At 38.2% G+C, this 27,901-nt stretch overlaps 1 protein-coding gene across 1 annotated transcript in view; it reads right to left on the reverse strand.

Annotated features, from left to right (window-relative positions):
* The window catches only part of LOC115922213 (P protein-like), a 49,115-nt gene extending 27,144 nt beyond the window's left edge, over positions 1-21,971 (reverse strand). Inside the window, exon 1 of the mRNA XM_030980608.1 lies at positions 21,662-21,971. The gene's annotated coding sequence lies outside the window, so the exon portion shown is untranslated. The remainder of the gene's footprint in view (positions 1-21,661) is intronic.
* Between the last annotated feature and the right edge of the window lie 5,930 nt (positions 21,972-27,901).

Below are 27,901 nucleotides of genomic sequence, written 5' to 3' on the forward strand. Positions count from 1 at the left end.
AGTAAAACTCAAAATCTACTGCAATGAATGTATCCATTGATGCAAAATATATACATGTATACTTGAAAATTAAGACATCAAGCAAAAAATTCCATGTAGAGAATATAACCTACTTCAAAGAATGTTCAAAGGTTGACCTTCCTCCATGAAGTATTCCAGTGTGCTGAGTTTCTTCAAAGGTTAGTAGTACAAGTAGGATTCACTGATTGGCACAATCTTTATCTTTTAACTAGGCCTGAGTCATGTCGGGATTTTCATAAACCGGGTCCCGACGGCCTTGCACCGATCGGGACCCGGTGTCCCGAAATCAGCTCGCAGGATTTGTCACTTGCCTCTATAAAAAGCGCATATCATCAGTATGTCCCTTAAAAGTGACCTTTTTTATCAGTCAAATAAATCAACACATGCATACCTCGGCACAGACTGGTATATTCTTCCATTTGACATTATTTTTCATCCATGATTGGCGATGTTTAGTGGCATTATCGTGCCTCTAAAAATAAAAAAAACTCGAGCAAAAATATAAAGACTACATTCGAGCCGCCATTTTGATTTATGCAGGTTGAATAAATCGGGTCAAAGAATATGAATGTTAGAATAATAAAACGGCTTTCTAAAAAATTCTTCTTTACAACATACCGATCAAATAATTTGTTAAAGACAAAGAAATATTTATCTCTTATTTTAAACATCGCATGCTTTTTTTTAAAAGCTGAAAATTACTTGGTAATCACAACAAGAAGTTTCGATACGGACAGCTGTTGCAAGGCAAGTTCAGACTAGTCACGGAAAAATGCGCAGTGCACCTCTTAGCTGTAATGCGTGCCAGACCGAACCAAAACAAATATACTTGATCGTAACAAAAAATCATTCTAAACTACGAGAGCACAATTGGAAAGAGAACTACTGCTCAAAATTACCATAATCAGATACATTACTTGGACAAAGAATTCAATAATCGCCCAAGAAATGCCACAGAAAATGTGATAATCGAGGAGTAACTGGGTACATTTTTATCGCAAGGGGCCTTCTGCAAATACTCGAATACTTTGTTATACTGCTTTTACCGTAGAGGGCGGTATTTGTTTTCGATCTAGCCTCGTGTTCAATTTAAACACGTGTAATTCAGAGCAAAAGGCCCATTCCGATAATGATTGTACCTATAGTAACTCCTTAAATATCACTGTTTCTGTGGCTTTTCTTGGACAACTATTGTATTCTTCCTCCAAGATATGTATCTGCTTACGATAATTTTGAGTAGTTGTCTTTCCAATTGTGCTCTCGTAGTTTTTAATGATTTTTTCTCGTTACGATCACGTCTTTGTTTGGGTTCGTTCTGGCACGCATTACAGCTAACGACGAGGAACACTGCGCATTTTTCCGAGACTAGTCTGAACTTGCCTTGCAACAGCTATCCGTATCGAAACTTTTTGTGATTACTAAGTAATTTTCAGCTTTTAAAAGAAGCATGCGGTGTTCAAAATCAAAGAAAAAATATATATTTTGTCTTTTAAAAATTATTCGATCGGTATGTTGCAAAGAAATACTTTTTAGAAGGCCGTTTTATTATTCAAACATTAATGTTTCTTTCAACCTGATTTAATTATCCTGCCGAGAGACCCGGCCAGTATAGTAGCTAGCTAGCAGCTGGCAACAACAACCCCATGGGTCGAACTGCTTTGCAACCCATATTTATATCAGCAGTTCGGATTGATTCAGGATGAGCTAGAATATGATTAATTGGTAACAATTAAATACTTAAGTTTTAAGGTGGAATGATTTTAGTGGTGTGCAAAACTGCAATTTCTTACATGTTTCATTATTTTTTTCGGAGCGTCGGTTCTCAAAAACGAAACCGGGACCCGACGGCAACGGTCGGGTCCCGGTGTGATCGACCGTACCGACTCAAGCCTACTTTTAACTTTGTTCATGTCATGAAAATGAACGCATGTTGTAAACAAATCCTTATCCTCATAACATATACACGTAGTTCAATAATGAATCCGTCTAGTTCATCAGATACATGAAATTATAACTCTTCTCTGCAGAGCAAAAACAAACAAACCTACTACTAAGAAATACAAAATAAAGTAAACACACGTATCAATAGTTCACCTCTTATCAAAAAGTAAAGCAAAATTTATCTCTAAATATCAATATCATCCAGAAATATAAGAGATCATTAATCTGCTGTAAGCAGGACAAAGTTTATTTCTTTTTTATATCATTATATTGCAGTTTATTTAGCCTGCAGGCACAGACTGTATCAGCTTGCTCACAATGCTATAAAGCCTTTAGAATCAATTTGCCAGGAACTAAAGGCATCAAGTAAGAGTATATGGCCTATGTAGTTGACATTCGACAATGCAGTCTACTTGCATGTACAGTATATGCATGTTCTTCATGTTAAGACCAACAAATTAAAAAAAATACACATGAAAGGCAATGAGCGATATTGAAGCTATTGAAAGGTCCAAAGGTGCTCTGGTTGTAGGGGACTACATGATGTTTTTTTGATGTCATTTCACATTCCTGTACATGATTTATGTTATCCTTGAGTACCCAATTTAAAAAAAGAAAAAAAGAAAAGTGCTCTGGTAAATAGAAAAAGAGCTTTGGTAAAAAACAATACAATATTGTGATATACATGTAGGTATTATTGTGAAGAAGAAGAAAAAAATCACACTCATAAAACACCAAATCCAAAGGGGCTCCCACAAACAGTAAAGTCTTTTTCACACTAGTTCAAACACTATGTTACAGACCTACTGTACACTGACAAGGGTACATGTATGTGCCTATTAACTATTGTTAACAACATGTACATGTAGACAGGGGCGTACGCAGGATTTTTTCAAGGGGGGGGTTTTAAAATATTTTGCTCCCGAAAATTTGAAAATCGCGCCGGCCGAAAAGTCGCTCAGTGGGGGGGGGGGGGGGGGGGGGGGGTAAGCGGACCCTTTTTTTTTTTTTTTTGGAGGTCAAAAAAAATCGCAACGACTCAGCCAGCCGAAAAGTCGCTCAGTGGAGGGGGGGGGGGGGGGGGTAAGCGGACACATTTTTTTTTTTTTTGGTCTCGAAATTTCATAATTTGACATTTTTTGTCATTGGGGGGGGGGGGGTAAGGTCACCTTATTTAGGTTAGCCGTAGGTATAATTTTTTTTTTTTTTTTTTTTTTTTTAAATAATAAAAAAAAAACAAAAAAACAAAAAAACAAAGGGGGGGGGGGGGGTTTAGGTTTTTTAGGGGGGGTTTGAACCCCCAAAACCCCCCCCCCCCCCCCTGCGTACGCCCCTGCATGTAGATGTCTAAAGGCCTGGTTTCATCAACTCCAGTTTGCCAAATAACTTGCTATTTTCAGACTATTTTCAGATATTATCCCGCAGCTCAAAATTGCATCCTCACACGATCGATGCGCTCATCACAAACTAGCTAGGACGGGTGCAAATTACAGTGGCGGATCCAGGGGTGGGCCGAAACGGCCGCGGCCCCCCCTATTGGCGGCGCAAAAAAATTGAAAAGGAAAAAAGAGGAAGAAAAAAAAAAAGAAAAAAAAAGGGGGAAAAAAGGGGAAGATAAAAGAAAAGAGAACAAAAAAGTAAAGAAAAGAGACAGAGTTCAAAAAAGAGGAAAGAAAAAGAAGAGAGGAGCCGGGGAGAAAGAAAGACAACGAAATGGCACTAAAAATTAGTGACAGTAACGATGAATAAGGGAAAGACAAGGGGAAGGGGGGGGTGCGTAAAGGCGTATGCATTGAGGGGAGGGGGGAGGGGTGACTGGCCGTATTCTTATTTTTAGGTTATGCGAAACTGAGTCGAAATTATGCTTCTTTTCAAAAAAATCTTAGCATGCTTGTTTATGTTAAGCCGTAGTGCATGAAAAGGTTAGTGCAAAAACACTTCCGAAAAGGCCGCGCCCGGCCCCTCCAAAGAACGGCAGAATGGTAATCTATAAATTATGGGGTCATTCTTGATGGCTTGGGAGTCGTTAAAAGGAGGGGCCGGCCCTACTAAAATGGTAGTGACGGTAACGATGGATAAGGGAATAAGGAGGAAGGGATGCACATGCAGGCGCGTACGCAGCGGGGGGGGGGGGGGGGGGGGGTCGAACCCCCCTCAAATATTTGTCAAGTTGTCAAGTTGGTCCTAATGTGTATAATGGGTAGACCAGGGGTTCTCAAACTTTTTCTTTGACGGTCCAGAAGCGATTTCTATGAAAGCTGTAAGGTCCGAAATGACACTTGTATACTGAAGATAATGAGGCTTGTTTTTGGTCTATATCTGATCCAAGGAGAATTGTTACAGTTTAAAAAAAAACAGAACCGCCAGTGCTTCCACTCGTTTAAATAGAGTTTCCTGAAAAATAACATCCAATATCCTGGAATTAGAAGGAATTTTCTTAAAACTTTCAAAATGCCTCTTACGTGGATTTCTTATTTGGATGAATCGCTATGACGTTTTAATATATATTAATTATTGAGTGGGCTTATTTTGCTTTCTAATGGATCCATACAACATGACAGAGCTTGAGGGGCCTGGCAGAGCCTTTTCAAGATTTTCAAGAGAAAAATTGCCTTTAGGAGAAAAAAAGAGGTTATTTCTAAAATGAAAGGAAAGGGTTATTGACTTTCAAGAGAGAAAAATGTCTATAAGAGAGGTTATTTCTAAAATGAAATGAAAGGCTTCTTGTCAAATAGCCCTTTCATTTCATTTTTCTCTCGAAATAAACTCTCTTTCTCTCTTAAAGACAATTTTATGAGATGGAATCTTCAATCTGAAGCCTTTTTGTGCTCTTTGAAAATGGCACACTGAATGGGGCAGTGCAATTTAAATTCCAAGGGATGGATTAGAGTTTTTATCGCTCTTCAAAGTCAAATAGCCCTTTCATTTCAGAAATAAGGCTCTCTTTCTCTCTTATAGACAATTTTATGAGATGGAATCTTCAATCTGAAGCCTTTTTGTGCTCTTTGAAAATAGCACACTGAATGGGGGCAGTGCACTGGCGTATCTATGGGGGGGGGGGGGCAGGGGGGGCAGAGTGCCCCCTGATGGGTTCCAGGGGGAAAAAGAAAAAGGGGAAAGAAAAGAAAAGAAAGGAAAAGGAAAGAAAAAGAAAAAGGAAAAGGGAAGAAAAAAGGAAAGAAAGAGAAAAAAGGAAAAAAAGGAAAGAAAAAAGGAAGAAGAAGAGAAAAGGAAGAAAAAGGGAAAAGAAAAGGAAAGGAATAAAAATGGGGAAATTTAAAAAAAAAAGACCATGGTCGTACGCACCAGGGGGGGGGGGGGCAGTTGACCCCAGATATTTTGAAAACGTACAGTTTTTTTCCTGAAAATGTAGTGTAGGCCTATACCAAATCCTTCAATTCTACTTTTGAAAATGCAAAAGTACCCTCATGACCAGTTCGGTCGCTCGAATTCCCTTCACTTCTTTTGCTTTTGAGATTTTTCGAAAACTTTTAACGCATCTTTCCCCATCCCCCACCAGAAAAATATTCCGCGTACGGCCCTGAAAAATTAAAACAAATGAAAATAGGAAAATATAAGTGATATAACAAATTTGAAACTCTTCGCTGGCGCGAACTGCTTGCTAGCCTATTTTGTATTAAATGTTTTCACTTGCTCGTCCCCCTGAAAAAAGAAAAGGATTAGTATTGCCTAGAATACAATTGTGCCTGCCCCGATGAGCAAATACGAGTCAAATAGCCCTTTCATTTCATTTTAGAAATAAACTCTAATACATTCCTTGATATTTAAATTGCGCTGCCCCTATTGTGTCCTCTTTTTAAAGAGCACAACAGAGCCCTCAGATTAGGCAGCAAGTAGCAAAACAAACCCGTAACACTGGACATAACACTCAATGGGATGATGCCCATATCATTTGAAGTTGAAACGCACTTCTGGTCAAGAATGGTAGAAGAAGCATCTGCATAAAAAGGATGAATCCTTCACTGAATAGGGATTCTTGCTATATGTTACCTTTCTTCGCTCCAGTGATCTCGAGGCAGCAGACAGCAAGAAATTGTGTAAATAATTTGCTGTTGCCGGGAGTCTTGCATGGGGCAGAGCCCCAGGAAGTTCTTGAACTTTAAAAAAATTTAGGAAATTCCAAATAGTCGTCCTCCTTGAGAGTCACATAACCCCTTTCATTTCATTTTAGAATTTAACCTCTCTTTCTCTCTTAAAGACAATTTCATATAACTTCTGTTTTCGTATTGTTGAACTTTCGTCCGCAGACTACTTAAGCACATGTCAAGCCAACTCAGTCGGAAATGTAATATGTAGGCCTAAGTGTTCATGTTCTTCCTTTTTTCTTCCTTTTTCTTCCTTTTTTCTTTCTTTCTTTCTTTCTCTCCCTCTCTCTGTCTCTCTCCTTTTCCTCTATCTTCTTTTTTAAAAACATTATTCTTTCTTTTCTTCTCATTTATTTTGTGTGTGACATGCGTTACGCGTACGTCTATCAATGTCTCAATATGGTAGATTTACATTTTGATGTTTCCCTTTGTAGGTGCACCTCATATTCCAGAAAGTGCCCTATTTTGATGGTGCCCCCCCCCCATGTATTGATCTTTAAAAAATAACTTTCTCATTAATTCTATTTCCAATATATCTAATACTTGCACTAATCTCCAATTTAAAAAAAAATTGTCTACTTTCTCTCAAGACAACACTATATAAAGGATTCATTAATGCAAGGCTATCTCGCGAGTAATCTCTCAATTTCTAACTGTCTGTATTCCTCATCTCCCAGTCTCCCTTGCTTCAATATTCCTCGTTACTTCCTTCCAATTGAACTCCAACTTAATTGATGTTGTATCTATTCTTCAACTACAGGTAGATGCAAATGTTACTCAAAATCCATTATATAAATCACACTCAGGATACAGCCAACTGACGAGAATTGCTTCAATCTATATTCTACATGTATCATTAATATATGGTTTTACAATGGCTATGGTGATGAGTTGTCTAGGTAACATGTTGATGTGTTTGTTAAAATGTATTACCATGGTGCACCTTCTTGGTTACAAAAAAAAGTATGTGTATGTATTAACGTAAATTCGTGTCTTTACATATCACAGTAGAAATCAATGTTTTATATTTGATGCAGAATAATATTAATATTTGGAGATTAGAAACACAAACAGTTTCCATAACCGTTCAAGTGTTTCAAGCAAAAGTTAAGCAAACTTTCTCCTGGATGTAAATTCGCACTAGCGTATAGCACTAGCGAGCTCTCCGATCTAGGCTAGACTCTTTGCGAGCGGTTTCATTGGAATTTTAAGTGGTTTCATTGGAATTAATTGAGAAATTCCCTTCGCTAGCGTATAAATAAAAAATACGCCGGCCGGCCATACGTAAATGGCAGTGACGGTAACGACGGATTAGGAGGAAGGGGTGCATACGTGAACTACAAGCGTATTGGGATGATCATACTATCATTTTAGAGTGTGCAATCTGGGTCGGAATCCAGCATAATATATTTATAAAAAAGAGGTTCACATAAAAGCACTCATGATAAAGCCGCGCCCGGCCCCTACAACATCATTTTGGATTTTCAGATGATGGGCCGGGTGGCAGGGGTAGGGGGCAAAGTTCGCCCCACTCTTCAAGTACCCCCCCCCAAAGGGCCACTTTTACTTTGTAAAGAAGTGCCCCTTCCCCTTTTTAACTTGGATAAGCGCACATTTCATCAACACATGTGCCCCCTTTCCTATCTGATAAGCGCTATTTAGAAAAATGAGGCTCCTAATAAATAAAAAGTGTCCCTTTTCATCTCTGGTAAATGACCATTTTCATATATGAGAAGTTAATTCTTTTCACTTCAGTGCGCTCTTCACCTCCGATAATTGCCCCTATTCAAATCTGAGAGATGCTCGTTTTACTTTGAAAAGTACCCCTTCCCTCCTGATAAGTACTCTTTTCATCTATGATGGGTGCCCATTTTCACCTTTGCTAACTGCCCTTTTATTTTGAATCGTGCCCCTTTTCCTTTCTAATAAGGGACCTATCCCCTTTTCATAAATGCCCCTTTCACCTCTGATAAATCAATTTCTGATGGATGCCCATTTTCCGTCAACAAATGCCCATTTCCCATACCCATAAGTGCCCTATCTCATTTCTGGTGAGTGCCTTCTTTCAGGTGTAAGAAGTGCCCCGTTTGAACCTTTGATAATTACTCTTTGTACCTTGACACATGCTCGTTTTCTTTTCTAATAAGTGTCTTTATCCCTTTCGCACGTAGGTACGTGCCCCTAACCTGCTCATCATTAGTCTTGCACCTAATTTAAAGCGACTAAGAGTAATTTCCCCTAAAGGTCGCTCGCTCGCTCGCTCGCATTTATAAATGATATGTCACTTTAAAACAAATGTTTTTTCAGTCTTCCGTGATGCTTATAACCCCATCATGATTTGGTTTTTTCCTCTTTATAAGATGTAATTTTTCACTCTGCGACCTCACAGATCTTACATTTTTTTCGCTCGCTTTGCTCGCTCGCAAATGAATATTCAGACAATCACACCCAGCCAAAAGTGTGATGCTTCAGTAATATCTTGTATGATATATAAAGAAAAACAAATATTGAAATCGTCCCTGATAATGGAATCACAATGAAAGGGTATATACCAATGTCTAAAAAAATGTATATTTTTGCTTTGAGATTTCGCTTTGTAGGTTCCCTTTTTGTTGGTGCTTTCCACTTTGGAAATAGCTCCGCCGCCCCTGCTTACGCATTAGCGCCAGCGTTAATTTCACGCTTGCGCGCACAGGGGGTGTCTGTGTGTGTGTGTGTGTGTGGGGGGGGGTTCCTCTCTAGCTCTGAAGCTGATTTTTTTTTTTACCTGGATTCGTGCGATTTGGTTAATACTTTTAGAGGGAGTCTGATGGGTGATGTGCCCCCCTCTGAAGCTGACATTTTTGAATTTTTGAAACAGGATTCGTGCGTTTTGGTTAATACTTTTTGGGGAGTCTGATTTGATTTCAAAACACCTGCAGTTAATGCGGGATGGGGTTGCAGCCTCTTTCCCCAAAAATTTGAAAATTACCAATATGCATTTGTTATATCTTATCTCGTATATTTTGGTGACAATTAACACTTTTCACAACATACATAAGCTCAAATTTCCGCTCACTCGCCAAATGATTAAAACAGGAAATAGATATTGGGGCAAGAGGCTTCAGCCCCCACTGATGGAAATGTCAAAAAAATTGCGCGCGAGCACAACTTGAAAACGGGGAATGTTGATATCGGACAAGAGATGTGACGTGAGCATGTCCCCTTTCCAAAATAATTGTGCCTGCTTGTAGGTACCAGTACACTATTAAAGTACAGTGCTTCTAATATGACCTTGTCAGTATTGGTAAGTTTAAATAACGGTCTGCGCGAATTTCGAATTTCCAGCCCCCCCCCCCCCCCTATTGGAAAATCCTGGATCCGCGCCTGAATTACATGTAGTTTGCTACTTTCTAAATAGTGGGATATTTTGAAAACAAGACCAAGATTTCTCAGGATATTTTCTCGACCAAATATCCTGCAAATTGCATCAGCGGGCTGATGAAGACACAAATTAACTGGTTAATTTGTGATTGGAATAGTTAAAATAGCGGGTTATTATTTGGCAAACTCAATCTGATGATGATATGCCTATATAGTCACATCAGTTTGTGTACATAAGTTTCGTAATCAGATAACATACAAGTTAATAAGCAACAGCTTTAAACACTTGACCTCGTACAGTGCCTGATCTTTGTGTGCTATACTAGAGTTACAATCTACACAAACGTTTAGCACAACTCATTAAACCCTGTTTATATCTGTGAATAACAAAATATTGGTGAATAATGATGCATTTATAGGGAAGGATTTTCTTGGTCATCGTTTGTCGTTCATATGAGGGCGGCTATATCACGATAATAACTTGCAAAAAGTTGCAATATTGTGGTGTTCCGCTGTACGCCCCTGTTCTCGTACATATAAGCAATCATTAGTATTTGTATCAATCAGCAAGTATCCCCTGAAATGATGGGCATCAAGTATAGTGGTCAGGCCCTCAGACTCAAAAGTTACGCTTGACTGCAAAAGCCATTATAAAACACAGACTACTCTGCAGATACCGCACCATAATCTTGCAGGATGCAAACACAATAGTACCAATAGTGGTACATCTACCACTATTGGTAACCTATCTGAATAGAGTAGCAGCAAAAGTTGCAGCTATCTTTTAAGTTTTAAGGTTAAGTGGCAGATATGAACAGGGCCATAGAGATCACTACAGATTTGATAAGCTAGTCCATTTAATATAAATGACTTCCTGATTTTACAAAGAAATCATGCACATGTTCTTGAGAGTAGGTAGTTTCGGTTGTAACATTGTAGATAATAAACCTCATTACACACTTCTAGTGGAAACTAATTATGGTTTCTGTTTACTTGATGAAAAAGAAATGAAAGGGGGAAGTTTGATCAGGGGCTGTATTTGATTCAGTGCACAGCTTAAAACTGCTGATAGTCCCAAATTTGCCAAAGGTTTAATGGCAAAATTTCACTTAAAATTGTAGCATAATGTGCAAGAAGATAATGTTATCTAAGACACACTTCTGCAAAGATCCCCCCCCCCCCCAAAAAAAAATAATAATAATAATTTGGGTATTCTGTTGTACGCAGAAAACCTACATTTTGTATTCTTTCATCAATAATTGACTTCAAACACATTTGTTTGAAAATCGTTGCAGAAATGTGACATTCTCTTTCGCATTATGATACAATTTATTTTAAGTGAAATTTTGCCATCAAATTTTGAGAGACTTAAGTCGGTATTTTAATTGGCTAAGTAATATGTATTAACTCGTATTCGACACATCTGTTCGGTGCACTCTAGTAAGCCGGGACCTGTTAAACCAATGACAAGACAGTCATAACTTTATCCAGCAACTACAGAGATGTCTCTGATCTTCCTAAACTGTTTTAGGAAGAGCTTACCAGGTAGAAATCTCGTGAATTTGACACTCCATTTTCATCATCTCACAACAAAATTATTTTGTGTAGTGCCCTCTGCAGCAAAACTCAACTATCCCCTAAAAAGTAAAATTAAAATCAAGGTCTTCTTTCAATTTAACAAGAGTTACATGTATGCCTAAATGTCGGGCTAACTCGGACCAGGGGACAACTCGGCCCAGGTACAAAAACGGTCATTTTTTGCATGTTTAGGTTTAGGGTTAGGTTTAGGGTTAGGGTTAGTGTTTCATTGAATGAACATAAACTATACTTTTTTCATGCATTATCATCAGTTACAAGTACCATGTTTAATATAAGTTCGCTTCATTGAGATGTACTTGTAAGATACCATACTTAATGTTTTCTTTGTATTTTTGAGGACACCACCATTAATGTTAGCGTGTATTTAGTGTGTGTCAGAATAACAACGTACGGGTACAGTTGTCAGTGTAGAAACCCTTATGTATTTGTCTTTGCCATCAGACATTGGCTTAAGATGCGACATGCCTGTTACGAGGAATGTTTTCCTGTTAAACCAGAGTTCCTGCAAAAGAAGTGAGTTTGCTCAAAGTATAAATATAAGATGAAATTTAGCCAATTTAATTTACATTAGTAACATGGTTAATTGAACGGTATTGATTCATGTGAGTTAACACGTATGAGAGTGCGCATGAATGACTTGTCACATTGTAGATTTGTTACCGATAGTGGGCGTGTGTAACACGTTGTGTTAAAATGACATAAAAAAGAAATGTCATGGTCATGGTATTGGATATGTAATACAGTATTATAATTTTGGTTATTTCAATAAGCAAAGCGTGGTTAATCGATGCTTAGGGAAGAAAGTAGTTATTTTAATCCTGTTAGAATTGCAGAGAACAAATATAGCATATGTGTTACAAGTAAATTCTTATTTGTTTAATACGAAAGATTATCTTTACGAGGATAAATTACGTTCTGTACGTAGCTATAGAGATTGATTTTATTAGTCATTTATTATGACAGGTACATTAGTATGGGAAAGGACACATCATGCAAGCACTCAAGTAATTATTCAGTGTAATAGATTATTCAGATAAGTGAGTGTAACGTGTTTATTAACCGAGGGAACTTATAAACCAAAATCAATCATCGAACATGCTGCATCAAAAACAATCCAAACTCTCCAACAAAACTTAAGTAAACCAAGACAGTAGAAAACACAACCTCACACGAAGAAGGACGGAACAGAACTAACTTTAATACTCAATATTATAACATGGCTCTGAGTACAACTCAGGCATCATAACAAAATAAACCAATCAGGGGAAAGTCATGTGATAAGAGAAACGAATGAGGTGAACAGGCTAGATAGATCAAAGGTGAGAGGCAAAGAGAACGAATGAGAGAAGAGAAAGTGCATGTTGCTAGGGCAGGAAAAGGCAACCATGCATAGAGAATCAGAAGACAACAAAGGGAACCAGAAGGTGTTAGCTGCATGGACTCGTGATGGTATGATTATTGCCTCAATTCAAGCCTCTGGTGGAAAATCGACCTCTAAAGTTATACGTTCAGATATCGACCTCGAAAACCTTTGATAGTTATGTCACGTTAGCGATATTATGAACGATCGAGCTGACATTTTAATGACTTATATTTCTCCCTGGAGTGAGAAGTTTTTTACATTTTATCTTTTTGGATTTTTCTAATACTCGAACTTTTAAATGTAAAATACCTTTTGTATTTCTAATTTGTTTTTTTGTATACTGCTTGTATGCCTGAAAGCACTGTAAATTCAATTATTAATGTTCATTCGTTTGTGGAATTCTTAAGCCCGAGAAATGGAGAAAATGATTTTTATGGACCCTCTCATGGATCTTATACATGCAGTGAATTCAATGACCTCGTTAATGATTCGAATGATGGCTTATTTTCCATCTTACATATCAACTGCCGAAGTTTAAGTAAAAATTATGATAACATTAGTACTTTTCTTAGTTCCTTAACAGTTCAATTCACAGCTATTGCTTTGACTGAGATATGGATTAAGGAGTACAATTCCTATTATGATATTCATAACTATACTCTTGTACTTAAAGGTCGACAGAATAAAAAAGGTGGTGGAATTGGTTTTTATGTAAGAAATGATGTGAAATTTAATCGTAGACTTGATCTTGATATAAATACTCCATATATTGAATCGCTTTTTATTGAAGTTGTTACTGCTAATATAAGTGCAATTCTCGGAGTTGTTTATAGACCTCCTGACCAACCTATACAAAGTTTTCTTGAGTCGGTTGAAAATGTTATTACTACTGTAAACAGTGAAAATAGAATATTTTACATGATTGGGGATTATAATATAAACCTATTCAAAGTAAATTGTCAATCTCATGTTAAAGATTTTATTGAAATGTTTATGGCAGTTGGTATGTACCCTCTAGTTCATGGTCCAACGCGTGTTGTAAATAACTCAATCTCTCTCATTGACAATATTTTCACAAACAACCTTGAAAATTGTTCATCTGGCACAATCTTAACAGACATTAGTGATCATTTCCCAATATTCTGCATTTATTCTCAAAGTACTCAAACCGTAACAGAAACGTGTATTACAATGAAAAGACAATTTAGTGCAAAAAATATAAATACTTTTATTACGAATATCGGCAATACGCATTGGATTCTGAAAGAAAACGATGCTAATTCAAGTTATGATTGTTTTCTAAAACAATTTCAACATGTATATGAAATATGTTTCCCAATGAAATGTCAATCTAAGAAGAAAAAACGATTTGATAAACCTTGGTTCAATGACGAATTAAGACAGCTGAACAGAAAGAAAAGCTTATATTACAAGAAATATTTGAATAATCGTACTGCGTATAGACTTGATGCATACAAAAAGTGTAGAAATAAGTTAACAAATAGAATTAAATATGTAAAATATAAGTATTTCAAACAAAGTTTTGTAGATGCTAAAGGTGATACTAAACAAACATGGAAAATTATAAATGGTCTTTTAGGCACAAAGTCTAAGAAAAATGAAATTCCGAGTACTCTACAGTATAATAATGAAACCATTGATAATGATACAGATATATGTGAATCTTTTAACGAATACTTTATCAATATAGGTCCAAAATTAACATCAACTCTTGATATACCTACTGGTGATTTTAAACAGTATCTAAAGAAAAATGAATCTACTGCTTTTTTTACTCCAGTCACTCCAAGAGAAATAATAAACATTGTAGATAAATTAAAGAGTAATAAATGTAGTGGTTTTGACAGTGTTGATGTTAAGATGGTTAAAAGAGTTATACATTGATCTGTTATCCATTATGTGCAATATTCAATTCTTCATTGGAAACTGGGATCGTACCTGATCAGTTGAAAATTGCTCAAATTATTCCTATATTTAAAAGTGGTACCAAAACTGAAATGTCCAATTATAGACCTATATCTCTACTTCCAGTATTCTCTAAGATATTAGAAAGAGCTGTGTATAATCGCTTATATTCCTTTTTGAATCTACATAATATTTTGAATAATTCACAATTTGGTTTTCGAACAGGCCACTCCACATCCTCTGCTTTAGTTGATTTTACATGCCAAGTTTCTCAAGTCTTTGATAAATCTGAAGTCATGATGGGATTGTTTTTAGACCTCAGTAAAGCCTTTGATACTCTAGATCATAATATTATACTTGCAAAATTATTTAATTACGGAATACGTGGTGTGTTATTAAATTGGTTTAAGAGTTATTTATCAAACAGAAAACAATTTGTCAAAATTAAAGGTAATACTTCGTCTATGCAAACAGTTGTATGTGGAGTGCCACAAGGCTCTATTTTAGGCCCGCTTTTATTTATTCTTTCTATTAATGACATGTGTAATATATCGGACAAATTAAAATATATCTTATTTGCAGACGACACCAGTGTGTTTATGTCCCATAAAAATATTCAAAGTTTACAACAGGACTTTGGTAATGAAATAAACAAGCTATTACATTGGCTTTCTTTGAATAAATTAATTTTGAATGTTAATAAAACTAACTACATGGTATTTACAAAACAAAAAATAGATTTTAATGAGGTTGATCTTCAGGTGAATAATCATGAATTCAAACGTGTATCTGTAAACAAATTCCTCGGAATAGAAATTGATTCTAAACTTACATGGAATGAACACACTGGTGCTGTCTGCAACAAGATCTCAAAAAATACTGGCATTCTAAACAAACTTAGATTTCTACCAAAATGTGTTTTAAGAATGTTATATAATACTTTAATTCTTCCTCATTTATATTACTGTTCTGAAGTATGGGCCATGACAAGCCAAACCAATCTGAATAGGATACTCAAAATGCAAAAGAAAGCCATCCGGATAATTTCAAATTCACACTACAGAGCTCATTCGAAACCTATATTTTATAAATTAAAGCTTCTCAATGTATTTGATATCTGTGAATATCATATTGCAGTCTTTATGTACTTGTGTCGAAATGAATCTTTACCATGTGCACTTCTAAAGTATTTTAATTTGAATTCGACCTTTCATGATTATGAAACTAGAAATGCATCTAATTTCCACTTACCTCAAATTAAAACAACTTTAATGAAAAAGTCAATATCTTTCGATGGTCCAAAAATTTGGAATTCCATTCCAATAAATATAAGAAATTGCAGAAGTCTTCAAACTTTTAAACGAAAATATAAAATGTATTTAATTGAATCCTACGTGCTATAACTCACCAGGCTCTTTACCCCCCCCCCTTGTTTTCCCTCTTTTTGTCATGCTTCCAATCGTACAACAATTAATTTACCTTTTATTTACATTATACTGAGGGATGGGCTCTAGCATAAGGACCACACTCCTTTTTAGCTCATCCCTTCACTCCCATTATGTTATGTTATTTTGTTGTTGTTGAATGTATGATATTTTATGTGTGATTATTCCTCATTTAATTGTATATGTTCTTGTATTTTTTTGAATGATGAGTGTAAATAAACGAACTTGAACTTGAACTTGAATGGGTTTGAAGGAGAGAGAGGAAAATAAGGTGTGGCAGTAGTGCAACTGAAAGACTGTGCTGTAAGAAGGTGAATGAAATGGGAACATGAGCAGGGAAAATGAATATGCAAATGAAGAATGCAAATATATAAATGAATATGTAATAATGGATAAGGAAGAGATGAGAAATTTACTAACTGAAATATAAAGACAAATTCAAACTGTTACATAAATATCCCTCCACGCAAAAATTGTCCTCAATTTTCTAGAGGTGCGTAAAGAATTGACTGCCTTTCAAACTACTAGTAAAACTATGTAATAAAAAACACATTTTTTTTCCTTTTTTTTTTTCCAACATAAGCACAAAACTTCCCTTTCAATGAAGCCAAACTCTATGATCTATTTACACATTCAACTAGAATTCCGAAACTATGAAAACCCTTAATTTGAACCCTGTACTAACAACAAAAGTAGAAGCACCATTTTAAAAGGCGAGAAGTGCTCCAAACTGACCACAAAAATTTGTCGACAATGAATTTTTATCCGAAAATACAGAAACAGTCACTTTCCCATTCCTTTTTTTTAAAAGAAAATAACAAGCCAATTCAATGGCTAAAGACAATCATAAGCGATTGTCCCAAATGTATCTAAAAAAAAAATATGAGCAACAAATACAGTTATGATTTGGAATCTCCAAAAACAAAATAAGAACACTTTGTTCCACAAATTCCCCAAATTCATGAATACATGTAATTGAATCCATGAATAGCATATTACATTATCTTTAAAAAAAAAGTGCTTACATGTAGTAACGTCATGTCTGTACTTTACACAGATCCATTACATCAATAGCATTGAAAATATTGAGATTGCAGTCAGTGCTTATACAACAATAACAGAAAAATACTTCTGTTGCTGAGACCAAAAAAGAAAAGATCAAAATCTCCTTGACTATTTGATATCTCGCATTTAAAACTAAAATTGTGAGTGTACCGGTATATCAATTTTTTTTCTTCTCTTTTTCCGTACAAAATTTTGTCTTGCACGTTTTTGGAAATTGTCTTTTAAACAAGAAATGACTGCAAAAACAATGTTACACAAAATCTCCATATCTCGTCGGCTTGACGACAGCCCGTCCAGATCTGGTTTGAGTTTGGTTTGGTCGTCTCAGGGGTCGTTGTGGAAGTCCTGGGGGTCCTGGGGGTGGTGGCTGTAGTCCCAGGGGTGGTGGAGGTAGTCCCGGGGGTGTTGGCAGAAGTCCAGCCGGTCCCTGAATTGGCGATGGTGGAACAAGTAACCCAGGTGGTGGGTTATTTACTGGAAGAAGGGGGGTAGCATTCCCTGACTGGTCCCTAAATGGTAGGGAACCAGACAGAGGGGTGAAGTAAGGACGGTGAAGGTAGATGAAGGTAGGAGGAACGTCCGTGTTAGATGATCGGACGTCAGCCCTGGTACGTGGAGTCCACTCGGATCGGTACGGCTTGAGTCTGTTCTTGAGGGGGGCGTGGTAGCTGGGATTAGGTGATCTAATCGTCTCACATGCCCTGCATGTCTCGCAGAAATCAAGGACATCTCTATGCATGTAGGGCCAGAAATAGGATGACTTCGCTCGTTCGAGAGTCTGTTCTGCACTAAAGTGTCCTGAAGTTGGGTGACCATGAAGAAGCTTCAAAACTTCTTGCACTAAGCTTTCTGGGACTATGGCTTGGTAGAGCTTAACTGATCGTTTCTCGTCCATTTTTGTGCGATACAAGATATCGTTGTGGATGGATAGACGAGAAAGCTGCCAAAGAAGTCTGCGCTTTCCAGGCTGGCTGCGACGTATTTCCTTGACAGTTGGCCTTGTATTATTGGTAACCATGTGCCGGATATCTTCAAGGTCTCTGTCTAGCCTCTGGTGGTGAAGAAGCTTAGGCTCTAGTCCTTGGAGGCAGGTTGGTGGGGAAGATGAAGGCTGAGGAACTTCTGATTCTAATTCAGACATGGTTTGGGTACCAACCGAAGAATAGGATGTAGCATTAAGGGTGCACACCTGAGAACTCTGAGTGGAAGAAGGACGAGAATTCTGCGGCTCCTCCTGGCTGTCAGGGTGACGAGACAAGGCGTCTTGGTAGGAGGCTCGTCCGTCTTGCCGGGGTCTGTAAGATGGATAACTGTGACGTGGGCTCGATGGACGACCATGACCTGGACTCGATGGACGACCATGACTTGGACTCGATGAACGGTACTGATCATGACGTAGGGTGTACCTGGGTCGAGGACTTGGTGATCGATATCGTTTTGTAGATGAAGACTCGTAGCGTTGTGATGGTGAGTGGTAGCGCTGGGGGGAACTCTGGTCATACCTCTCAGTGTACCTGTGTTGAGGGCTCTGTGATCTTTGCCTTGCAAAAGGGCTACGTGAATGATGAAGGTTGTGATTACTAAATTGTGATTTCAGCCTATCAACATCATTGTCTTGAGAGCGGTAATGGCTGAGTTGAGTTTCCAGGTGGTCAAACCTCTTATCCATTCTCTCCAGTCGGTTGACCAGCTGCCGGATAAGATCATCTCGGGTGGCTTTAACAAAAGTGTCTGGAGTAGGAACTTGGGCATGCCTTAGGCGGGTTCTTTCAATCTGAAGAGCAAAATCTAGGGCCTCCTTGAAGGTTGAGACTCCAAGCTCATCGATGCGAATTCGGAGGAAATCACTTAGACCGGCAACAAATCTACGGACCATCTCTCCCTCTTGAGCCTTTTCCCCATACTCGGGGAAGGCTTCTTGTACTAAAGTTGTGATAGCGGCTGCATAAACCTCTAAAGGTTCATCATCCTGCCTAGTCCTGGCGTTAATGCATGACTGGAATGCGGCAACGTCATTCTTTCTTCCAAAAACAGCAGAAAGCGCTCTCTCACTCTCTGCAAAACTTGCCCTCGTTGAAGAAGGAAGATTCTCCCACACCGTAAAAGCTGATCCAGCCAGGCGAGAAGGAAGGAGGACATGCAAACGACTCTCTGTACTAGGGTCAACTTCGGCTGCAACTTTCAGATGCTTTGCCCACTGGGCAAAATCTCTCCCATCCTTCCCGGTAAAAATCTCGGGTAAATCTATCCGGAACATGGTAAGTAGAACTGTCGTCTACAGCAATATAATGTACAATAACTATATGTAGCCAACCAATAACCTACGCCAGGCGACGGTGAAGAAAGGCTGGACTACGAGGTAAGTATAGTAGATGTACAGGGGTGCAGAAAAAAAACTCACTCCCGATTACGTGTGAAAATATAGCTGCTCTATCAATTCCAACAACTAGACGAAGACTTAATTAAATAAGCTTGTGAAAGGTAAGTACCTGAAGAAGGAAGTATGTATAGCAGACAAATAGTTGTGGAGTACGATGCCACATGAACAATCAATGATTGTCAGAAAATACAAGTCCTGAGCTGCTGATCCAAGTATCAAACTGATGAAGGATGAACATACACATGTACAGGTGGTGTACATGCAAGTTACAGGCGGAAAAAGGAAGATTAACCTCAAAGCTGGCTCAACAGGATCACTGCATGAAGAATAACTGCGACAAGGCTAGCAATATTAAACGAGGTAACCCACAAGTAGTACAATAAGACTGATATTCGAGTGGTGAAAATGAGTCTTGTACATCAACAATTCAAGAAAAGTCAGCATAACCCACATTAACCAAGAAGGGAGAACCTTGTAAAACAACAAGTATGTCCCAATTAATGAAGTAGGGTGAACTACACTTAATTATCAACTGGTGACTCACCAAAATAATCGTAGAACTATGGCGAGCTTGAAGTTGAAGAAGAGGATGTATGATGATATAGCTTGCTAATTAGCACCAAGCTTGCTGAAGGAGGGTGAAAACAGAAGCAAGGTACAGGCAAACAGCAGCAAAAACATGAAAGCACGACATGGCGAGATTGGTCCGAAATAATCTGGATAAAACACAGAAACACCGCTGCCACCAATTGTAACGTGTTTATTAACCGAGGGAACTTATAAACCAAAATCAATCATCGAACATGCTGCATCAAAAACAATCCAAACTCTCCAACAAAACTTAAGTAAACCAAGACAGTAGAAAACACAACCTCACACGAAGAAGGACGGAACAGAACTAACTTTAATACTCAATATTATAACATGGCTCTGAGTACAACTCAGGCATCATAACAAAATAAACCAATCAGGGGAAAGTCATGTGATAAGAGAAACGAATGAGGTGAACAGGCTAGATAGATCAAAGGTGAGAGGCAAAGAGAACGAATGAGAGAAGAGAAAGTGCATGTTGCTAGGGCAGGAAAAGGCAACCATGCATAGAGAATCAGAAGACAACAAAGGGAATGGGTTTGAAGGAGAGAGAGGAAAATAAGGTGTGGCAGTAGTGCAACTGAAAGACTGTGCTGTAAGAAGGTGAATGAAATGGGAACATGAGCAGGGAAAATGAATATGCAAATGAAGAATGCAAATATATAAATGAATATGTAATAATGGATAAGGAAGAGATGAGAAATTTACTAACTGAAATATAAAGACAAATTCAAACTGTTACATGAGCATAAATCATAGAAATAATTTACAGACTTAGTTATTCTTACTAGGTATAAATGAAAACACAAGCACAGAAATTTAAGTGCAATACACAAGTATTTATTTACATGTGCTAAATGTCTGTATGTATTCTTGTTATTCATTTTATACAGATTGAATTGTTACTACGACTTCTCAAGAATAAAGCACACCAGAAGTCAAATCCAATTTGCGCAGACTGAGTTTCTTCGGGGTAATTGCTGGTTGTTTGAGCCAACCAGTTATGGTTAGGGTTAGGGTTAGGGTTAGAGTTAGGGTTAGAGTTAGGGTAAAATGAAAAAAAATGACAGTTTTTGCAGCTGGGCCGAGTTGTCCCCTGGTCCAAGTTAGCCCGGATCCGCCTAATTTCTCTTACTTGCAAATTTTGATTCAATCATCGCCAAAACAACCTCGAGTTTCACCAATTTTGTAAATATACTTAGATGTCATTAGTAACACATGTTCTCATGTAATTGGTTGTTTGTATCATAAATTAGGCTAAATTAAAAATTTCACTCCGAAAACAAATTGTTTGAAAAGTAAAAATCTAAAAGAGTGGTAGACCGAAAATTCCTGTCTCTTTCGTTCGTTAGCCTCTGATTTGGGTAAGGTCGGCTCCTCTCGGGTCGGCTCCTCTCTTTAGGAGCCGACCTGCCCGACCCTACCCATATCAGAGGCGAAAGAACGAAAGAGACAGGAATTTTTGGTCTACCACTCTTTTAGATTTTTACTTTTCAAACAATTTGTTTTTTGAGTAAATTTTTAATCTAGCCTCATTTATCTTTTCTGGTAATAGAGGATAAAATCAGATATATAATGACAAATACTATATTTTTTGTTTGCATGCTAATCCCCCCTCACTCTAAAAAACGCTCCACATATAGACCCCTAGAGATGGTTCATAATATCTTGCGCAATCAAGCCAGCTCAAGGCACCGCACTGCACCGCCGAGGTCCATGGCACAGCTGCACAGCTTGTGAGCTCCATCGACCGTACTACCACCACGACGAATTGGCTGTCTTGGAAAACCAGTACACAGCGTACAGCTTATACAAACAATGACAAGCAATTTCAAGCAAAAAATAACAATCAAAAACTTACGAAAATGCAACAATGTAGATTCTGGTAGCTGTTCACCGATAGACGTTATCTATATCCAACATATTACTCAGCTCAGCTGACTGGCTCGACCTCAATTAGATTTCCTGGATTCGATCCTACATGTAAAACTGCACGCATTACTTCGACTACTATGCCGCGGATCTTGAGTGCACGTCATTATTTGTTTACATATGTATGGTAGTCTGTTTAAAAGAGTGTCTGTTTATACACATGAACAGTATATCTTTTCCAGATTAAGCAGGTTACCCTTTGTAATCTGATTATCCACAATCATTTTGGAATAAAAATATATGTATATGAAATGGAAAAAATTCACAAGATTATTGCGTCCATGCATCACCTGTTCTGAGAACGAAACGGGAGAGGAGAGATTTTAAATAGGACAGCCCGAATTAAGGCTGTGCCTGTGGGGTGAATGGTAGTACCACTTACAGGGCGAGAATGGTAACTAGGATCTAGGAATGATAGATTTTGTTGCTGTTGAATGTTCGAGAGAAGTTTCAATTGTAAATAATTTTGGGGCTCGCTCAATTCACTAGAATTCATTTTCGTCAAAAAGACTGATATTACAATCCTAGCTCATAACGAGTATAGAACTTTTTAGTAGCCTTTATTTCCAACGATGGCAACTAAAAACAAAAAACAACAAAAAACAAAAATCTTTTCCGGCCCCACCCCCTCTCATCTTCCATCCACTATACTATCCTTTCTCTCTCCTCTCCGCTCTCCTCTCCTCTCTCTCTATCTACACTCCCATGTATCTCTCCTTCCTCCCTTTTCTCTCCAGTTCTCCTCCGGCCGGCCTCTCCCCTATATATCTCTCCCTTTCACCTACATTTCCCTTTATCTCTCCTCCCCTCTCTCATCTTCTATACTCCCCTATCTCTCCTGTTTAATATTCCCACTCTCTCTCTCCTCTCCCTTATTCTCCCCTCCTCTCTCTCTCTCTTATCTACAGTGGCGGATCCAGGGGTGGGCCGAAACGGCCGCGGCCCCCCTATTGGCGGCGCAAAAAATTGAGAACGAAAAAAGAGGAAGAAAAAAAAAAGAAAAGAAAAGAGAGAGAGTTAAAAAAAAAAAAAGGAAAGAAAAAGAAGAGAGGAGCCGGGGAGAAAGAAAGACAACGAAATGGCACTAAAAATTAGTGACATTAACGACGAATAAGGGAAAGACAAGGGGAAGGGGGGGGGGTGCGTGAAGGCGGATGCATTGAGGGGAGGGGGGAGGGATGACTGGTCGTATTCTTATTTTTAGGTTATGCGAAACTGAGTCGGAATTATGCTTCTTTTCAAAAAAATCTTAGCATGCTTGTTTATGTTAAGCCGTAGTGCATGAAAAGGTTGGTGTAGAAACACTTCTGAAAAGGCCGCGCCCGGCCCCTCCAAAGATTGAACGGCAGAATGGTAATCTATAAATTCTGGGGTCATTCTTGATGGCTTGGGAGCCGTTATTGAAGAGGGGGCCGGCCCTACTCAAATGGTTGTGACGGTAACGATGGATAAGGGAATAACGAGGAAGGGATGCACATGCAGGCGCGTACGCAGGGGGGGGGGGGGGGGGGGTCGAACCCCCCCCCCCTCAAATTTTTGTCTAGTTGTCAAGTTGGTCCTGATGTGTATAATGCGTAGACCAGGGGTTCTCAAACTTTTTCTTTGACGGTCCAGAAGCGATTTCTATGAAAGCTGTAAGGTCCGAAATGACTCTTGTATACTTAAGATAATGAGGCTTGTTTTTGGTCAATATCTGATCCAAGGAGAATTGTTACAGTTTAAAAAAAACAGAACCGCCAGTGCTTCCACTCGTTTAAATAGAGTTTCCTGAAAAATAACACCCAATATCCTGGAATTTGAAGGAATTTTCTTAAAACTTTCAAAATGCCTCTTACGTGGATTTCTTATTTGGATGAATCGCTGCACATGACGTTTTAATATATATTAATTATTGAGTGGGCTTATTTTGCTTTATAATGGATCCATACAACATGGCAGAGCTTGAGGGGCCTGGCAGAGCCTTTTCAAGAGAAAAAAGGAGAGAAAAAGAGGTTATTTCTAAAATGAAATGAAAGGGCTATTTGACTTTCAAGAGAGAAAATTGTCTATAAGAGAGGAAGAGAGGTTATTTCTAAAATGAAATGAAAGGGTTCTTGTCAAATAGCCCTTTCATTTCATTTTTTCTCTCGAAATAAACTCTCTTTCTCTCTTATAGACAATTTTATAAGATGGAATCTTCAATCTGAAGCCTTTTTGTGGTCTTTGAAAATGGCACACTGAATGGGGGCAGTGCAATTTAAATTTCAAGGGATGGATTAGAGTTTTTATCGCTCTTGAAGTCAAATAGCCCTTTCATTTCAGAAATAAGGATCTCTTTCTCTCTTATAGACAATTTTATGAGATGGAATCTTCAATCTGAAGCCTTTTTGTGCTCTTTGAAAATAGCACACTGAATGGGGGCAGTGCAATTTAAATTTCAAGGGATGGATTAGAGTTTTTATCGCTCTTGAAAGTCAAATAGCCCTTTCATTTCATTTTAGAAATAAATTCTAATACATCCCTTGATATTTAAATTGCGCTGCCCCTATTGTGTCCTCTTTTTAAAGAGCACAACAGAGCCCTCAGATTAGGCAGCAAGTAGCAAAACAAACCCGTAACACTGGACACAACATTCAATGGGATGATGCCCACTTCATTGAGTTTGAAACGCACTTCTGGTCAAGAACGGTAGAAGAAGCATCTGCATAAAAAGGATGAATCCTTCACTGAATAGGGATTCTTGCTATACACTTTTACCTTTGTGTAAATAATAAATGGTCCACGGGAGTGGTTGTTAGAAGCTTAAACTACATAAAACTCTCTCCAATTTTGCAGGGGGAGAGCCTTTGCCGGGAGTCTTTAATAATAAAAGGGATAAATCCTTCACTTAATAGGGATTCTTGCTATATGTTACCTTTCTTCGCTCCAGTGATCTCGAGGCAGCAGACAGCAAGAAATTGTGTAAATAATTTGCTGTTGCCGAGAGTCTTGCATGGGGCGGAGCCCTAGGAAGTTCTTGAACTTTAATTTTTTTAAGGAAATTCCAAATAGTCGTCATAACTCATGAGCGATAGAAATTGTAATTTCTTCCTTGAGTGTCACATAGCCCCTTTCATTTCATTTTAGAAATAACCTCTCTTTCTCTCTTAAAGACAATTTCATATAACGTTTTTCGTATTGTTGTACTTTCGTCCGCAGACTACTTAAGCACATGTCGAGCCAACTAAGTCGGAAAGTTAAGGTTCCTCTATCTTCTTCTTTTTTAAAAACATTATTCTTTCTTTTCTTCTCATTTTTCTGTGGGTGACATGCGTTACGCGTACGTCCATGTCTTAATATGGTAGATTTACATTTTGATGTTTCCCTTTGTAGGTGCACCTTATATTCCAGAAAGTGCCCTATTTTGATGGTGCCCCCCCCCATGTATTGATCTTGATAAAAAAAAATAACTTTCTCATTAATTCCATTTCCAATATATCTAATACTTGCACTAATCTCCAATTAAAAAAAAAATTGTCTACTTTCTCTCAAGACAACATTATATAAAGGATTTATTAATGCAAGGCTATCTCGCGAGTAATCTCTCAATTTCTAACTTCCTGCTTTTCTCATCTCCCAGTCTCCCTTGCTTTAATATTCCTCGTTACTTCCTTCCAATTGTTCCAACTTAATTGATGTTATACACTGTAACTATTCTTCAACTACAGGTAGATGCAAATGTTACTCAAAATCCATTATATAAATCACACTCAGGATCCAGCCAATTGACGAGAATTGCTTCAATCTATACTTTACATGTATCATTAATATATGGTTTTACAATGGCTATGGTGATGAGTTGTCTAGGTAACAAGTTGATGTGTTTGTTAAAATGCATTACCATGGTGCACCTTCTTGGTTACAAAAAATATGTGTATGTATTAACGTAACTTCGTGCCTTTACATATCACAGTAGAAATCAATGTTTTCTATTTGATGCAGAACAGCCAATCGACGAGAATTGCTTCAATCTATATTTTACATGTATCATTAATATACGGTTTTACAATGGCTATGGTGATGAGTTGTCTAGGTAACATGTTGATGTGTTTGTTAAAATGTATTACCATGGTGCACCTTCTTGGTTACAAAAAAATATGTGTATGTATTAACGTAAGTTCGTGCCTTTACATATCACAGTAGAAATCAATGTTTTCTATTTGATGCAGAATAATATTGATATTTGGAGATAGGAAACACAAACAGTTTCCATAAGCGTTCAAGTCTTTCAAGAAAAAGTTAAGCAAACTTTCTCCTGGATGTAAATTCACACTAGCGTATAGCACTAGCGAGCTCTCCGAACCAGGCTAGACACTTCGCGAGCGGTTTCATTGGAATTTTAAGCGGTTTCATTGGAATTAATCGAGAAATTTCCCTCGCTAGCGTGTAAATCAAAAATACGCCGGCCGGCCATACGTAAATGGCAGTGACGGCAACGATGGATTAGGAGGAAGGGGTGCATACGTGAACTACAAGCGTATTGGGGATGATCATACTGTCATTTTAGAGTGTGCAATCTGGGTCGGAATCCAGCATAATATATTTATAAAAAAGAGGTTCACCTAAAAGCACTCATGATAAAGCCGCGCCCGGCCCCTACAACATCATTTTGGATTTTCAGATGATGGGGCGGGTGGCAGGGGTAGGGGGCAAAGTTCCCCCACTTTTTCAAGTACCCCCAAACGGCCACTTTTACTCTGTAAAGAAGTGCCCCTTCCCCTTTTTAACTCGGATAAGCGCACATTTCATCAACACATGTGCCCCCTTTCCTATCTGATAAGGGCTATTTAGAAAAATGAGGCCCTTCATAAATAAAAAGTGTCCCTTTTCATCTCTGATAAATGACCATTTTCATATATGAGAAGTTAATTCTTTTCACTTCAGTGCGCTCTTCATCTCCGATAATTGCCCCAATTCAAATCTGAGAGATGCTCGTTTTACTTTGAAAAGTACCCCTTCCCCTCCTGATAAGTACTCTTTTCATCTATGATAGGTGCCTATTTTCACCTTTGCTAACTGCCCTTTTATTTTGAATCGTGCCCCTTTTCCTTTCCAATAAGGGACCTATCCCCTTTTCATAAATGCCCCTTTTCACCTCTGATAAACCAATTTCTGATGGATGCCCCTTTTTAGTCGACAAATGCCCATTTCCCATACTCATAAGTGCCCTATCTCATTTATGGTGAGTGCCTCCTTTCAGGTGTAAGAAGTGCCCCGTTTGAACCTTTGATAATTACTCTTTGTACCTTGACACATGCTCCTTTTCTTTTCTAATAAGTGTCTTTATCCACTTCGATAAGTGCCCCCTTAACCTCTCATCATCAGGCACGTAGCCACGGGGGGTACCTGCTCATCATTAGTCTTGCACCTTATTTAAAGCGACTAAGAGTACTTTCCCTAAAGCTCGCTCGCTCGCTAATTTTTCACTCTGCGACCTCACAGATCTTACATTTTTTCTCGCTCGCTTTGCTCGCTCGCAAATGAATATTCAGACAATCACACCCAGCCGAAAGTGTGATGCTTAAGCAATATCTTGTATAATATATAAAGAAAAACAAATATTGAAATCGTCCCTGATAATGGAATCACAATGAAAGGGTATATACCAATGTCTAAAAAAATGTATATTTTCGCTTTGAGATTTCGCTTTGTAGGCGCCCTTTTTTGTTGGTGCTTTCCACTTTGGAAATAGCTCCGCCGCCCCTGCTTATGCATTAGCGCCAGCGTTAATTTCGCGCTTGCGCGCACAGGGTGTGTGTGTGTGTGTGTGGGGGGGGGGGGTGTCCTCTCTAGCTCTGAAGCTGAATTTTTTACAACTGGATTCGTGCGATTCGGTTAATACTTTTAGAGGGAGTCTGAGGGGTGATGTGCCCCCCTCTGAAGCTGACATTTTTTTGATTTTTGAAACTGGATTCGTGCATTTTGGTTAATAATTTTTTGGGGAGTCTGTTTTGATTTCAAAACACCTGCAGTTAATGCGGGATGGGGTTGCAGCCTCTCTTTCCCCGAAAATTTAAAAATTACCAATATGCATTTGTTATATCTTATCTCGTATATTTTGGTGACAATAAACACTTTCACAACATACATAAGCTCAAATTTCCGCTCACTCCCTTCGCTCGCTCGCCAAACTATTAAACCAGGAAATAGA

This window comes from Strongylocentrotus purpuratus, unplaced genomic scaffold (genome assembly GCF_000002235.5).
Source record: "Strongylocentrotus purpuratus isolate Spur 01 unplaced genomic scaffold, Spur_5.0 spur5_scaffold_11, whole genome shotgun sequence".
NCBI classification, from domain to species: domain Eukaryota; kingdom Metazoa; phylum Echinodermata; class Echinoidea; order Camarodonta; family Strongylocentrotidae; genus Strongylocentrotus; species Strongylocentrotus purpuratus.